The sequence below is a fragment of the Pogoniulus pusillus genome, chromosome 13 (genome assembly GCF_015220805.1).
Source record: "Pogoniulus pusillus isolate bPogPus1 chromosome 13, bPogPus1.pri, whole genome shotgun sequence".
Lineage (NCBI taxonomy): Eukaryota > Metazoa > Chordata > Aves > Piciformes > Lybiidae > Pogoniulus > Pogoniulus pusillus.
The window spans coordinates 28,308,730-28,325,080 of record NC_087276.1 but is presented as its reverse complement, the minus strand read 5'-3'; the positions used below and the strand labels follow the sequence as shown (position 1 = coordinate 28,325,080).

The window sequence follows — 16,351 nt, the reverse complement described above, 5'->3', positions numbered from 1 at the left end:
CTCAGGAGAGGAGAGTTTGGGTCATCACAGAGTCATAGAATCAAGCAGGTTGGAAAAGACCTCCAAGATCATCCAGGCCAACCTAGCACCCAGCCCTATCCAGTCAACCAGACCATGGCACTAAGTGCCTCATCCAGGCTTGGCTTCAACACCTCCAGGCACAGTGACTCCACCACCTCCCTGGGCAGCCCATTCCAATGCCAATCACTCTCTCTGACAACAACTTCCTCCTCACATCCAGCCTAGACCTCCCCTGCCACAACTTGACACTCTGTCCCTTTCTTCTCTTGCTGCTTGCCTGGCAGAGGAGCCCAACCCCACCTGGCTACAGCCTCCCTTCAGGTAGTTGTAGACAGCAATGAGCTCTGCCCTGAGCCTCCTCTTCTCCAGGCTAAACAACCCCAAATCTTTACCTTCAATTAAAGAGTGTCCAGAGCTAGGCTACAAACCTCTTGGAAACAGAGCCTGCATGTGAGAGCTGCAAAGATCTCCCAGCTAACATTTCATCCTCCACTTTAAAAACAAAATGATCATTTTTTTTGATCACTTCAGTTGTCTGATGTGAAACTTCAAAGAGCTCAGAGTCCAGCTGGCTGAACTTTACTTTTATGCCTCTCAATTACGATGCCCCTGCTGCTGGACTGCCTGCTGAGCAGGTAGGGCTACAAGAACACAGCTCCACTTTGCACTGACCAAAAAAAAAAGTAGTGGTTGGTTGCTTTGCTTGTCTCTGGCAAGGATTTTTTCTGCATCCATCAGGCATCACTGCAGGCTACAGTGCAAGACAATGCCCAAGCTAATGAGCTGCTGAGAGCTTCTGAAGACAAATACACAATGTTTTACACACTCAGCAATTTTCAGGTGGTGGCAGCTTTGGGGATCTTCAGCACCTCTGTTTCAGTGGATTTTCAGAAAGCCAGCACCTTGGCAGTGTCCTTAGGATTAACAGAGCAAGGTCAAATGAGCTCAAAAGGCAACATTAGAGTAACAGCAGTGAGCACCCTGCTACCCTACCCATCCAATCTCCATGAGAGGTGAGGCTGAGGGACCTGGGGCTTTTTAGGCTGGAGGAGAGGAGAGGAGAGGAGAGGAGAGGAGAGGAGAGGAGAGGAGAGGAGAGGAGAGGAGAGGAGAGGAGAGGAGAGGAGAGGAGAGGAGAGGAGAGGAGAGGAGAGGAGAGGAGAGGAGAGGAGAGGAGAGGAGAGGAGAGGAGAGGAGAGGAGAGGAGAGGAGAGGAGAGGAGAGGAGAGGAGAGGAGAGGAGAGGAGAGGAGAGGAGAGGAGAGGAGAGGAGAGGAGAGGAGAGGAGAGGAGAGGAGAGGAGAGGAGAGGAGAGGAGAGGAGAGGAGAGGAGAGGAGAGGAGAGGAGAGGAGAGGAGAGGAGAGGAGAGGAGAGGAGAGGAGAGGAGAGGAGAGGAGAGGAGAGGAGAGGAGAGGAGAGGAGAGGAGAGGAGAGGAGAGGAGAGGAGAGGAGAGGAGAGGAGAGGAGAGGAGAGGAGAGGAGAGGAGAGGAGAGGAGAGGAGAGGAGAGGAGAGGAGAGGAGAGGAGAGGAGAGGAGAGGAGAGGAGAGGAGAGGAGAGGAGAGGAGAGGAGAGGAGAGGAGAGGAGAGGAGAGGAGAGGAGAGGAGAGGAGAGGAGAGGAGAGGAGAGGAGAGGAGAGGAGAGGAGAGGAGAGGAGAGGAGAGGAGGAGAGAGGAGAGGAGGAGAGAGGAGAGGAGAGGAGAGGAGAGGAGAGGAGAGGAGAGGAGAGGAGAGGAGAGGAGAGGAGAGGAGAGGAGAGGAGAGGAGAGGAGGAGAGAGGAGAGGAGAGGAGGAGAGGAGAAGAGGATCTGATAAATGTTTATAAGTATCTGAGGGCTGGGGGTCAGGATGGGGGGCACAGGCTCTGCTCATCTGCTCCCTGGGATAGGACAAGGAATAATGGGTGTAAGCTGCAGCACAGGAGGTTCCAGCTCAACACAAGGGGGAACTTCTTTCCTCTAAGGGTCCCAGAGCACTGGCACAGGCTGCCCAGAGAGGTTGTGGAGTCTCCTTCTCTGGAGCCTTTCCAGGCCTGTCTGGATGTGTTCCTGTGTGCCCTGAGCTAGATTGTATGGTCCTGCTCTGGCAGGGGAGTTGGACTGGATGATCTCCTTGGGTCCCTTCCAACTCATAGAATAATAGAATCAGCCAGGTTGGAAGAGACCTCCAAGTTCATCCAGGCCAACCTAGCACCCAGCCCTGTCCAATCAACCAGACCATGGCACTAAGTGCCTCATCCAGGCTTTGTTTCAACACCTCCAGGCATGGCAACCCCACCACCTCCCTGGGCAGCCCATTTCAGTGCCAAGCACTCTCTCTGTGAAGAACTTCCTTCTGATATCAAGTCTCTACTCCTAGGGCACAACTTGAGATGCCCTGACATCCTGTGATCCCGTGTGATCCTGTGATCCCATGTGATCCTGTGATCCTGTGTGATCCTGTGATCCCATATGATCCTGTGATCCCATGTGATCCTGTGATCCTGTGTGATCCTGTGATCCCATGTGATCCTGTGATCCTGTGGGATCCTGTGATCCCATATGATCCTGTGATCCCATGTGATCCTGTGATCCTGTGTGATCCTGTGATCCCGTGTGATCCTGTGATCCTGTGGGATCCTGTGGGAGAAAGCGGCGCAGCAAAAAGCAGCTTCACAACAACTGCAGCCTCAATGGATGTGGTTATCATTAACCTTGCCATTAGAACAGCCATACATCAATGCCCCTAATTCTGAACAACACTAATGCAGGCTGCAGTCTAGCAGAGATGGAAAGCAAATGTCACTCCCCAGCTGGCACAGCTCCTGCATGGCTCTCCTGCCATGCTCCATAGCAAACAATCTGCAGCTCGCCATGCACCAGCTACATCACACCTGCCCAAGCCTGAAATTCCACCACTTCTGCTACTTAGGCAGGCTGAGATTGGTTCAGGAATAACACCCAGACCTGAATGAGAGGAACACAGCTGTCTAGAGCAGTCACCAAAATAGCCACAAACATAAAGGTACATTTAGAAATGGCAATCAATCACCAACCAAGTGAAGCTTGAAACAGCGCAACGGAGCCACAGGGCATTTCCTAGGGATATAGGAGAGGCCAGGGTTAAAGCCCAGACATGACTACACCCAACCCATCATTAATCACCAGGAAACACCTTTGCCTTGATCATTCACTATTTAAAATCATAGATGTTTGACATGGGAAGACCTTTTCAATCGTTTTGTTCATCCTATTGCAGTACCTCAGACAATCTTTCCCCTTTCAGTGTTTTGTAGAATAGAATCATAGAATCAACCAGGTTGGAAGAGACCTCCAAGATCAGCCAGGCCAACCTAGCACCCAGCCCTATCCAGTCAACCAGACCATGGCACTGAGTGCCTCATCCAGGCTTTTCCTGAACACCTTCAGGGACAGCAACTCCACCACCTCTCTGGGCAGCCCATTCCAATGCCAATCACTCTCTCTGACAACTCCCTCCTAACATCCAGCCTATACCTCCACTGCCACAACTTGACACTGTGTCCCCTTCTTTTCTTGCTGCTTGCCTGGCAGAAGAGACCAACCCCACCTGGCTACAGCCTCCCTTCAGGTAGTTGTAGGCAGCAATGAGGTCACCCCTGAGCCTCCTCTGCTGCAGGCTGCACACCCCCAGCTCCCTCAGCCTCTCCACACAGGGTTTGTGTTCCAGGCATGCTTCTCTTTCATCCCACCAGTTGCCAACTGGGGCTGGGAAGCCTGGGAGAGATGGGCTGGTGACACAGGGATAAGGATGCCACCTCTGAGCCATGGGAGGAGCCCCTTGCCTGGGGTGTGATCCTCCTTGGCTAGTTGTCCTGGCTCCACGCCCAGAAAGCTGGGAAGCAGTTGCACCACAGCCCAGCCTTTGGGGTCCCTCTGCCTTTTTAGCTTTGCTCTGTCCTAGGATTTCAGTTGTCCCTTCGAGCACATATCCAGACCACCTGTCACAGGGTGGGGGACACAGACAAAAAGCAGATCCACTCAGTAAAGGTGGGCTCAGACACTGGGGTTTCACTGAACCATCTCAGTGCTACTTGGCCTTTGCTAATCAGTAGCTTCTGTGGGAAAACAACTGAATTAATATGCATCCTGGTGCCAGGTTTTAAACCCTGCCTGTGCCAAGCGCAGTGGATTATTGGCACCCAGGCTCTGTTTTCCTCCCTCAGACATGTCAGCATACAAAGCAATAAAAGTCACAAAGGGGAGGGTTAGGGGGGGAAAATGTTGCATTTTAGAGATTCTTTCTTTCTACAAAGCTAGCCATTATCTGCACTCTCTCTGAAGCCAGGAAACGTCCACTGAGTCAACAGAAAAGTGACTCTATAATAGGTTATTCATCAACTGTTCATATTTGTGACCGACCTGACAGGGCTCATCTCCTGGAAGCAGGCAGTGCAGGCACTACCACCTACAGCAGGGGCAGGGTTGGATGTAGGGGAGAGAAAACAAGCAAACAGTGTTGAACCTCCCTCACCCTGCCCGCAAAAATCCTCTCTGGTGAAAATGGGTTTTAGCTGCTAATGTTGTTTTACGGCCCAATTACTCCTACCACCATCTGCTCCTCTGGGAAAACAGTCTGGAGATGCTGAAGTAACCAGACCAAGCAAAAGGCTGAGACAGGCAACGTCACTGAAGTCTCAGAGCTAATGATGTGACCAGGGCTGGGCCAGCAGCTGTGTGGCCAGAGAGGGCAACAGCTTCTGAGCAAGGAATAAAACTTGGAGTGCACTGCAAGAGTTTATCAGAGAGGAGCTGTTTAGTCTGCAGAAGAGGAGGCTCAGGGCAGACCTCATTGCTGTCTACAGCTCCCTGAAGGGAGGCTGTAGCCAGGTGGGGTTGGGCTCTTCTGCCAGGCAAGGAGCAACAGAAGAAGGGGACAGTGTCTGAAGTTGTGGCAGGAGAGGTCTAGGCTGGATGTTAGGAGGAAGTTGTTGTCAGAGAGAGTGATTGGCATTGGAATGGGCTGCCCAGGGAGGTGGTGGAGTCACCATCCCTGGAGGTGTTCAGGAAAAGCCTGGATGAGGCACTTAGTGCCATGGTCTGGTTGACTGGACAGGGCTGAGTGCTAGGTTGGCCTGGATGATGTTGGAGGTCTCTTCCAACCTGGTTGATTCTATGATCAGGAAAATCCCCTATGGAAAGCTCTCTTTAAATCCTTCCAGTTGGTGAATCTTGTGTGTTCAAGAGACCAAATGCTGAAATTCAGAGGAAAAAAAATCGTGCCTTCAAAGTTGTCCCTGCCTGGAGCAAACTATGGAAAGCCTTGAGTGTTCCACAAGATCCACACTGCACAGCTAAGAGGTATGGTGGCAAGAACTTCCTCCTAACAGCCAGCCTACACCTCCCCCAGCACAACTTGAGACTGTGGGAGCTGGGGGTTGTGGGGACTGTGGGAGTTGGAGTTGTGAGAGGCTGATGGAGTTAGGGCTGTTCAGTCTGGAGAGGAGAAGGCTCACAGGTGACCTTATTGTGGCCTTTCAGGATCTTAAGAAGGCCTGCAAGAAAGCTGGAGAGGGACTTTTTAGGCTGTCAGGTTGTGATAGGACTGGGGGGAATGGAACAAAGCTGGAAATGGGTAGATTCAGACTGGATGTTAGGAAGAAGTTCTTCAGCATGAGGCTGCTGAGACCCTGGAACAGGTTACCCAGGGAGGTGATGGAAGCCTTATTACTGAAGGTGTTTAAGGCCAGGCAGGATGAGGCTGTGTGCAGCCTGCTCTAGGGTAGGGTGTCCCTGGGCATGGCAGGGGGGTTGGAACTGGCTGCTCCTTGTGGTCCCTTCCAACCCTGACTGATTCTGTGATCTCAAAGATATCTTTGCAGAAGAGGGAGGAGCCACCCCCCCAAGGGGGCAGGTTTAACATGATCCAGGGAAAGGAGTAACTCCAGCAGGGGTTAGGAAATTGTCCATTCCTCTTCCACCAGGCTGGACAGCACTCTATTTCAGGTCTTGTTTATATAGCCATACTTTTGCTTAAAGACAGAGAAGCACTGCTCAGGACTGAGCTCCCAGCTCCTGAGACAGCTGATGCCTTTAGTTTCGGTGTAGATTTAACGTGCCTCAGGCCATCAAGTTCTTGGTCACGTTGACTGAGCGCTTTGAATCAGGGCTTGCGAGCTCAGTCTCCAATGCCAAAGGAGCTTATAAGGATCCTGAGCAGCTCCTGGAAACCTTGAGGGATAAACTGCCTGTATGCTACTCTCCTTACACAGGGAGGTGTTTCATCACACAGAGAGGTGATTCAGGGCTTGGAAAGCTCTGCTGCTTTTGTAGACTTCCATGGTAGGAAGACCCTGCTGGAGAAGACTAGAGGAGAGGCAAAGCATCACCCATACCTCAAAGCAAGCAGCAGCTCAGCATAAAGAAAACCTGGAATTGTGATTTATTTTAATGCAAATTCCAATGGAGCATAGAATCATAGAATCAACCAGGTTGGAAGAGATCTCCAAGATCATCCAGGCCAACCTAGCACCCAGCCCTGTGCAATCAACCAGACCATGGCACTAAGTGCCCCAGCCAGGCTCTGCTTCAACACCTCCAGGGACAGCAACTCCACCACCTCCCTGGGCAGCCCATTCCAATGCCAAGCACTCTCTCTGACAACAACTTCCTCCTAACATCCAGCCTAGACCTCCCCTGACACAACTTGAGGCTGTGTCCCCTTCTTCTGTTGCTGGGTGCCTGGCAGAAGAGCCCAACCCCACCTGGCTACAGCCTCCCTTCAGGTAGCTGTAGGCAGCAATGAGGTCTGCCCTGAGCCTCCTCTTCTGCAGGCTGCACACCCCCAGCTCCCTCAGCCTCTCCTCATAGGGTTTGTGTTCCAGGCCCTTCACCAGCCTTGTTGCCCTTCTCTGGACACATATTGAGGATGAAACTGTCAATGACTAACTTTGGGGTTTACTTCTCGACCTCCCAGCTTCCCACTTCTCCTGCAGTGGTAAGAGGCCAGGGTGTGTCTGTATTTCAAGCACAAACTCAACATTTTATGGGTTTACAAATCAGATGTTTTAAATTACAGCTGAGTGAGAATGAAGACTCCTACACAAGTTGTCATGTCAAAAGGGAACTGGGGAAACATTCAGGCACATTTTTTCTGGTGTGCTGGGTAGAGAGTGTGCAAAAGAGAAGTTCTGAAAGCTACTTTAAATTACTTTGAGAAGAGCTGCATCCTCCTGGTGGTTTTGCTTCAAGATCTACATTTACCAGCATTCCAGTGACACAGAGGAGCACAGCAAGTCCTGCATGTACCTCATGATGCTGGCATAAGCAATGTTCTCAGTCGTAATGTCCTGGAAGACCACAAGCATATCACTCCTCAGCTACCATTTTAGCCCTTTGGGACTGCTGATAGCATCATTCCTGGGGCAGCTTTTATGTTACAGCTAAGGATCAGCAGTTCTAGGGCTGCTTTCCAAGTGAAGACAAATCCTTTGAACTATGTAGCCAAAGACACTGCAAATATTCCTTTAGCCAGTAAATTATCTTGGATTTTTGTTATTTGCCAACCTTTGATTTATGAAAGACTTTTACACAAAAACAAGGAAAGAAAGAAACCACATTTCAGTCAGCAGCACAAAGTGCAAGTGATAACCTGCAGTAGAAAATAAGACTCCTTGTTTTGGGGTGGTAAAATGAACCACAAAGGAGAAAAAATGATCAGTTGATGTGTTGGCTTGAGATGCTGGTCATAAGGCTACCCTGCTTCTCCAACGTAGACCTTCTGTGGGCAGTATCAGGAAGGATCAGACCTTCAAGCAGGAAAGAAGAACTGTCCTACCTCTCCTTCAGACCACAACATGCAATGCAGAGGTTGTTTCATGCACCTCATCACACACATGTTATGAGCATAAACCTCACAGAATCATAGAATCAACCAGGTTGGAAGAGACCTCCAACATCATCCAGGCCAACCTAGCACCCAGCCCTAGCCAGTCATCTAGACCATGGCACTAAGTGCCTCATACAGGCTTTGCTTGAACAGAATCACAGAATCATAGAAGCATTCAGGTTGGAAAAGACCTTTGGGATCATCAAGTCCAACTGACAACCCTACTCTGCAAGGTTCACCACTAAACCATTTCCCCAAGCACCATATCTGAAGATGCCTCAGGAGAGGCTGAGGGAGCTGGGGGTGTGCAGCCTGCAGAAGAGGAGGCTCAGGGCAGAGCTCATTGCTGGCTACAACTACCTGAAGGGAAGCTGTATCCAGGTGGGGTTGGGCTCTTCTGCCAGGCAAGCAGCAACAGAAGAAGGGGACACAGTCTCAAGTTGTGCCAGGGGAGGTCTAGGCTGGATGTGAGGAGGAAGTTGTTGTCAGAGAGAGTGATTGGCATTGGAATGGGCTGCCCAGGGAGATGGTGAAGTTGTCATGCCTGGAGGTGTTGAAGCAAAGCCTGGCTGAGGCACTTAGTGCCATGGTCTGGTTGATTGGCCAGGGCTGGGTGCTAGGTTGGACTGGATGAGCTTGGAGGTCTCTTCCAACCTGGCTTATTCTATTATTCTATGAATGACCTTTAAACACATCCAGGGTTGGTGACTCCAACACCTCCTCAGGCAGTTCATGAGATGTCCATGTCAGACAGATAAGTAGTTAAGATGGAATGAGCTGGGAAGAGGTTTATATATTGCATACCACAATTGTGACTCTTAAAAGCATTTGGTCATACTACATGGATGAGCCAATCCAGGTGAGAAGTTTGTCCCCAAAACAAACTATTGGCTGCTTTCTTACCCATCAGACTTTATTTCCATAATATAAAAGCTACCTGTTCTTAATGGCCATGGGGATGCCCAGAGGGCTGCAGCAGCTCTGCTGTGAGCACAGACTGAAGGAGTTGGGGCTGTGCAGGCTGGAGCAGAGGAGGCTCCCAGGTGACCTTCTTGTGGCCTTCCAGGATCTGAAGGGAGACTACAAAAATGCTGGGAAGGGACTTTTGAGGCTCTCAGGGAGTGACAGGACTGGGTGAATGGAGCAAAGCTGAAGATGAGTAGGTTCAGCCTGGCCATGAGGAGGAAGTTGTTGAGCATGAGAGTGGTGAGAGGCTGGAATGGGTTGCCCAGGGAGGTGTTTGAGGCCCCATGGCTGGAGGTGTTTGAGGCCAGGCTGGCTGAGGCTGTGTGCAGCCTGCTCTAGGGTAGGGTGTCCCTGGGCATGGCAGGGGGGTTGGAACTGGCTGCTCCTTGTGGTGCCTTCCAACCCTGACTGATTCTGTGATTAATGGTCTTGGAGAAGGAAGAGACAAGAGGACTTAATTCTCCTTGTGGACGCAGGACTGAGTCAGGGCTGGGTTTGGTAGTATTTTTAACTGTACATTTCTCAAGAAATTATTCTCCAGTCTCTGGGTTCATAGCAACTCACAGAATTTACATACAGTTGTCCTGGTTTCTGCCACAAACCAGGAACAAAATCTGCAAAGCTCTAAAATAGACTAGAAATACTGGCTAAGCTGGAGTTTCACAGAACTGCTAAGAAAATGCTGCACTGCACATCACTCCTCAGGCTTCAGGCTTTGTAGGATTCACTGTAGGTGACTGCATCGTGGTGGGGATGGAGAAAGAGTTGGAAGGAAGCATCAGAAGCTGCAGTCACTGACGGTTCCTCCATGGGTGGTGGGAAGAAGACAGGGAGCAGACAGGTGCTTCCTATGAAACACTGACCCTTGCTGTCAGAGGAGACAAGGATAGACTCCAGATTGCATGTGTATGGATACTGCAGATACATGGAATCACAGACTCAGTCAGGGTTGGGAGGGACCACAAGGATCAGCCAGTTCCAAGCACCCTGCCATGGGCAGGGACACCCTACCCTAGGTCAGGCTGGCCAGAACCTCATCCAGCCTGGCCTTAAACACCTCCAGGGATGGGGCCTCAACTGCCTTCCTGGGCAACTCATAGAGGTTGCAAGTATACAGATATTGCATGTACATGGACATTGCAGCTACATGGATATTGCAGGTACATGGATATTGCAGCTACATGGATGTTGCAGCTACATGGATGTTGCAGGCACATGGATATTGCATGTACATGGACATTGCAGCTACATGGATATTGCAGGTACATGGATATTGCAGCTACATGGATATTGCAGCTACATGGATGTTGCAGCTACATGGATGTTGCAGCTACATGGATGTTGCAGGCACATGGATATTGCATGTACATGGACATTGCAGCTACATGGATATTGCAGGTACATGGATATTGCAGGTACATGGATATTGCAGCTACATGGATATTGCAGGTACATGGATACTGCAGCTACATGGATATTGCAGGAACATGGATATTGCAGGTACGTGGATACTGCAGGAACATGGATACTACAGGAACATGGATACTGCAGGAACATGGATACTGCAGGTACAAAGATATTGCAGGAACATGGATATTGCAGGTACATAGATTTTGCAGCTTCATGGATATTGCAGCTTCATGAACATTGCAGGTACATAGATATTGCAGCTACATGGACATTGCAGCTACATGGATATTGCAGCTACATGGACATTGCAGCTACATGGATATTGCATGTACATGGACATTGCAGCTACATGGATATTGCAGCTACATGGATATTGCAGCTACATGGACACTGCAGCTACATCGATATTGCAGGTACATAGATATTGCAGCTACATGGATATTGCAGCTACATGGACACTGCAGCTACATGGATACTGCAGCTACATGGACATTGCAGCTACATGGATATTGCAACTATATCCACTGCCCATGAAAGTCAAAGTTAAACTGAACTTGTTCTGGTGGACAACAAGTTCTCCATGGGACAGCGATGTGCCCTTGTGGCCAGGAAAGACAATGCTGTCCTGGGGTGCGTTAAAGAGTGTGGCCAGCAGATCAAGGGAGCTTCTCCCATTCTATTCTGTCCTTGTGAAGCCCCATCTGGAATATTGCATCCAGTTCTGGGCTCCTCAGTTCAAGAGGGACAGGGATCTACTGGAGGAAGTCCAGTGGAGGGCTACAATGATGATTAAAGACCTGGAGCACTGCTGTGTGAGGAAAGGCTGAGAGCCCTGGGGCTGGTTAGTCTGGAGAGGAGAAGGGTGAGAGGGACTCTGACCAATGTCTATAAATATCTGAGGGCTGGGGGTCAGGAAGGAAGGGACAGGGACAAGCTCTGCTCACTTGTGCCCTGTGACAGGACAAGGGGTAATGGATGGAAACTACAGCACAGAAAGTTCCACCTTAACATGAGTAAGAAGTTCTTTACTGTAATGGTCACAGAGCACTGGAACAGGCTGCCCAGAGAGGTTGTGGAGTCTCCTCCTCTGGAGACTTTCCAGCCCTGTCTGGATGTGTTCCTGTGTGACTGTGCTAGATTGTATGGTCCTGCCCTGGCAGTGGGGGTTGGACTCAAAGATCTGCAGAGGTCCCTTCCAACCCCTAACATCTGTGATGCTGTGGAAGAGATGGAACTAACCTGACATTCTGATCCTTTTACCTGACATTCTAATTCTTTATGACTCAGCAAAACACTTTTGCCTCCATTCCCTATTCAGGATGGGACCCAACAGCTTCCCTCACTTTGAACCCTTGCTGTTAGCTGGCCACTTGAAAGCCCACGGAGGAGCACAGGAGCTGTGAGGCAGGGCCAATGGCAACGCTACTGCTCCAGCACGACTGCCTGTTGGAAGGCAGGAGAGCCCTGCAGAGGGACCTGGCCAGGCTGGATGGGTGGGCAGAGGCCAATGGGATGAGATTGAACATGGCCAAGTGCAGGGTTCTGCACTTTGGCCACAACAACCACAAGCAGCACTACAGGCTGGGGCCAGAGTGGCTGAGAGCAGCCAGGAGGAAAGGGACCTGGGGGTACTGATAGATAGTAAGCTGAAGATGAGGCAGCAGTGTGCCCAGGTGGCCAAGAAAGCCAATGGCATCCTGGCCTGCATCAGGAGCAGTGTGGCCAGTAGGACAAGGGAGGTTATTCTGCCCCTGTACTCAGCACTGGTCAGACCACAGCTTGAGTGCTGTGTCCAGTTCTGGACCCCTCAATTCAAGAAAGATGTTGAGGTGCTGGAACATGTCCAGAGAAGGGCAACAAAGCTGGTGAGGGGCCTGGAGCACAAATCCTATGAGGAGAGGTTGAGGGAGCTGGGCCTGTTTAGCCTGGAGAAGAGGAGGCTCAGGGGTGATCTTATTACTGTCTACAACTACCTGAAGGGGCATTGTAGCCAGGTGGGGGGTGGCCTCTTCTGCCAGGCAACCAGCAATAGAACAAGGGGACACAGTCTCAAGCTGTGCCAGGGTAGGTCTAGGCTGGATATTAGGAAGAAGTTCTTCACAGAGAGAGTGATTGGCATTGGAATGGGCTGCCCAGGGAGGTGGTGGAGGCACCGTCCCTGGGGGTGTTCAAGAAAAGCCTGGGTGAGGCACTTAGTGCCATGGTCTGGTTGATTGGACAGGGCTGGGTGCTAGGTTGGACTGGATGATCTTGGAGGTCTCTTCCAACCTGCTTGATTCTATGATTCTATGACTGGGTGACAGCAAGGAAATTAAATGCACCTTTCCTCTAAGGAAACAATGTCTGCAGCTCAAAACAAGCATGGTACAGAGCCCTCAGAGCCTGCTGGCTCTCTTTATTCGCTGCTCTGTTGTTTAGGAGGTAGATTAGGAGTTGCTGCAGCCTGCCTTTGACAAACAGTTTGGGTATCACCAAAATGCCGGTGACACGAAGCGGTTCGGATTGCAGCCTTTGAAACTCCTGCTCTAGACAACATTCATCTTCCTAATTAATAATTAATCACACTGTGTTTTTAAAGAGATTATCAGGTGTGATAGCAGAGTGTGCCTAAGGCAGTGACTTCATTAACCATACGGAAGAAGTTTACTTTGTAGTTCTCCTGCCTGTCGCAGGGGTAGGTGCCAAGGGGGTCCCTCTGGGGTTAGAAAGTCAAAGAGCAACAATTCAGAGCAGGAAACAATTGGGCTATTCTTTCTTTTTTCTCTTTTCTGTTCCTTCTTAAGGAGCTTTTAAATCACAGATCTTCAGATGCTTGGTGTGCAATTTAAGACCTGTGTGAGTGGACTTTTCCTACCAAGAAAAGCCCAATTCCTGTGTGGAACAGAGCACCCTTCCACAGTATCACAGTATCACACAGTATCCCAGTATCATCAGGGTTGGAAGAGACCTCACAGATCATCAAGTCCAACCCTTTACCACAGAGCTCAAGGCCAGACCATGGCACCAAGTGCCACATCCAGTCCTGCCTTGAACAGCTCCAGGGATGGCGACTCCACCACCTCCCCGGGCAGCCCATTCCAGTGTCCAATGACTCTCTCAGTGAAGAACTTTCTCCTCACCTCCAGCCTAAATTTCTCCTGGTGCAGCCTGAGGCTGTGTCCTCTTGTTCTGGTGCTGGCCACCTGAGAGAAGAGAGCAACCTCCTCCTGGCCACAACCACCCCTCAGGTAGTTGTAGACAGCAATGAGGTCACCCCTGAGCCTCCTCTTCTCCAGGCTAACCAATCCCAGCTCCCTCAGCCTCTCCTCGTAGGGCTGTGCTCAAGGCCTCTCCCCAGCCTCGTTGCCCTTCTCTGGACACACTCAAGCATCTCAATGTCCCTCCTAAACTGGGGGGCCCAGAACTGAACACAGTACTCAAGGTGTTTCCAAGACAAACTGAGGACCTGCCCCTGCTGGGGCACGTTACCATGGTAGGAAGAGTTTACAAACACTCTTCCACCTGACAAGGCTTTGAACTGCATCTGTGCAGAGACACTCCACAACCTGCCAAGAGGCTCAGCGGGGCTGGAAACACTGATTTCACCTACGGGACAGTATCTCAAGTACACTCTCAGCAACAACTCACAGCAGATCCTGCCCAGACCTCAGCCAGTTTGTGGTCTTGACTTGAAATGTCAACAGCATCCCCCCCACACTCTCCCCCTTCCCCCATGGTTACAAGACTGTCTTCAGTGTGATCAGCCAAAACCAGTGCTGGACAAACAATCATCACCAATTAATTTGATGCATTTCTGTCACCCAGGCAGCTCTGTGTATGAATTCTGGGAGTATTTCTGCACTCTCAGTGGAATTTCTTTCCCTCATTTATCAGTTTTGCTGTTCCCATTGCCTGGTTTTGGTACTGGCAGGTACTTTATGCTTTTCCCCACTAAGCTTTATTTATGGGTGTAAATAGCAGCACAAGAGGTTCTGCCTCAGCACAAGGGGGAACTTCTTGACTCTAAGGGTCCCAGAGCACTGGAATAGGCTTCCCAGAGAGGCTGTGGAGTCTCCTTCTCTGAAGCCTTTCAAGGCCTGTCTGGATGTGTTCCTCTGTGATCTGTGTCAGATAGGATTGTCCTGCTCTGGCAGAGGGGTTGGACTCGATGATCTCCTTGGGTCCCCTCCAACCCCTGACATCCTGTGAGCCTGTGTGATCCTCAGCTTTTGCTCATCTTTATGAAGGACCATTAGGATTATTCCCACTGATGAGAAAACAGGGAAGGCAAGGTCCTGTCCACAGACTGGATTGATCACAGGCTCACAGGATCTTAGGGTTAGGAAGAGACCCAGAGAGATCATCCAGTCCAACCCCACTGCCAGAGCAGCACCATACAATCTAGCTCAGGTCACACAGGAACACATCCAGACAGGCGTTGAAAGGCTCCACAGAAGCAGACTCCACAACCTCTCTGGGCAGCCTGTGCCAGTGCTCTGGGACCCTTACAGGAAAGAAGTTGCCCCTTGTGATGAGGTGGATCCTCCTGTGCTGCAGCTTCCATCCATTGCTCCTTGTCCCATCCCAGGCAGCAGTGAGCAGAGCCTGTCCCCTGCCTCCTGACCCCCAGCCCTCAGATATTGATAAACAATGATTAAATCTCCTCTCAGTCTTCTCTCCTCTGGATTAAAACACCCCTGCTAATACAGGTGAGACTTAAAATCAGATGCCTGGCCTCTGCCTCTCCTCTAACCATCAGGGCAATAAAGAACACAAATGCCCAGGTTTTCTCTTTAATGCTTTTCACAAAGGTGTTGCAGAGGAAGGTGCAACCACTCCTTATAGCTTAGCACTAATCTGTACCTAAATACTCTGCTTTTTATCCCAAAAATCTAACCTGGAACTGCTTGAACACACTGGGTCCATTTCTCCTTGAATTTTCTCCTATGAATTACCTTCTATTTTTAGCTCTTTTATTTTTAGGCTGCTGCATGCTATTGCTGGGCAGCATGACCAGCTATTAATTGGAAGCCTTTTACTTCTCGTGCAGTTTTCTTTCTTTGCTTGCTGCACCACTTAAACCAAACTGCCCTCCAAGGAGATGACAGGCTGTGGAGAGCACGTTTGAAGGACAGTTAATCATAGAATCAGAGAATCAACCAGGTTGGAAGAGACCTCCAAGCTCATCCAGTCCAACCTAGCACCCAGCCCTGGCCAATCAACCAGACCATGGCACTAAGTGCCTCAGCCAGGCTTGGCTTCGACACCTCCAGGCACAGTGACTCCACCACCTCCCTGGGCAGCCCATTCCAATGCCAATCACTCTCTCTGCCAACAACTTCCTCCTCACATCCAGCCTAGACCTCCCCTGGCACAACTTGAGACTGTGTCCCCTTCTTCTGTTGCTGCTTGTCTGGCAGAAGAGACCAACCCCACCTGGCTACAGCCTCCCTGCAGGTAGTTATGAGCTGTGCTCTTCAGCTGTGGTGTGGCACCATTATAAGCCTTTAGGCCCAGAGAGGCTGTGGAGTCTCCTTCTCTGGAGCCTTTCAAGGCCTGTCTGGATGTGTTCTTGTGTGACCTGAGCTAGATTGTGTGGTCCTTCTGTGGCAGAGGGGTTGGACTGGATGATCTCTCTGGGTCTCTTCCTAACCCTAAGATCCTGTGATCCTGTGGTGTTGTTGGTTTGCCTTGGGATCCAGTTGTATGTACACAGAATGCATCTCTGGCTACATCAGGCAGCTGCCTTGTGATGTGATTTAGGAGGAAAGAGACTCTGCCCTGCTCAGGTGATAAGGAGCTTGTATGCACTTATTCCAGATGATTTAGAGGCTAACAGGTTGGGGTTTTTGCTTGCTCCTCATCTGTGGGTTTTTGGACAGATGCTTCTATCCAAAGCCTTTAGCTGCTCTCCCCTCCCACACCTGGGTAGGTTTGTGTCTGTGCATGGGTTTTTTCTTGGGCCATGTCAAACTTGCTGGCATATTCAGGCCATATGGCAGCAGTTCAGTGAGCTCTCAGCAGGCAGCTGAGATTAAAAGGCTGCCTGAGCACAGTCAGTGGAGTCCTTTGACAACGGGTGAAGAACTGGCTAAAGGGCTGGGCCCAGAGAGAGGTGGTGAGTGGTGCC

The 16,351-nt window shown here is 50.4% G+C and overlaps 1 protein-coding gene across 1 annotated transcript in view; it reads right to left on the bottom strand.

The window, feature by feature from the left end:
- The window catches only part of PRKAR1B (protein kinase cAMP-dependent type I regulatory subunit beta), a 161,789-nt gene that overhangs the window by 11,556 nt on the left and 133,882 nt on the right, over nt 1-16,351 (bottom strand). The window lies entirely within an intron of this gene.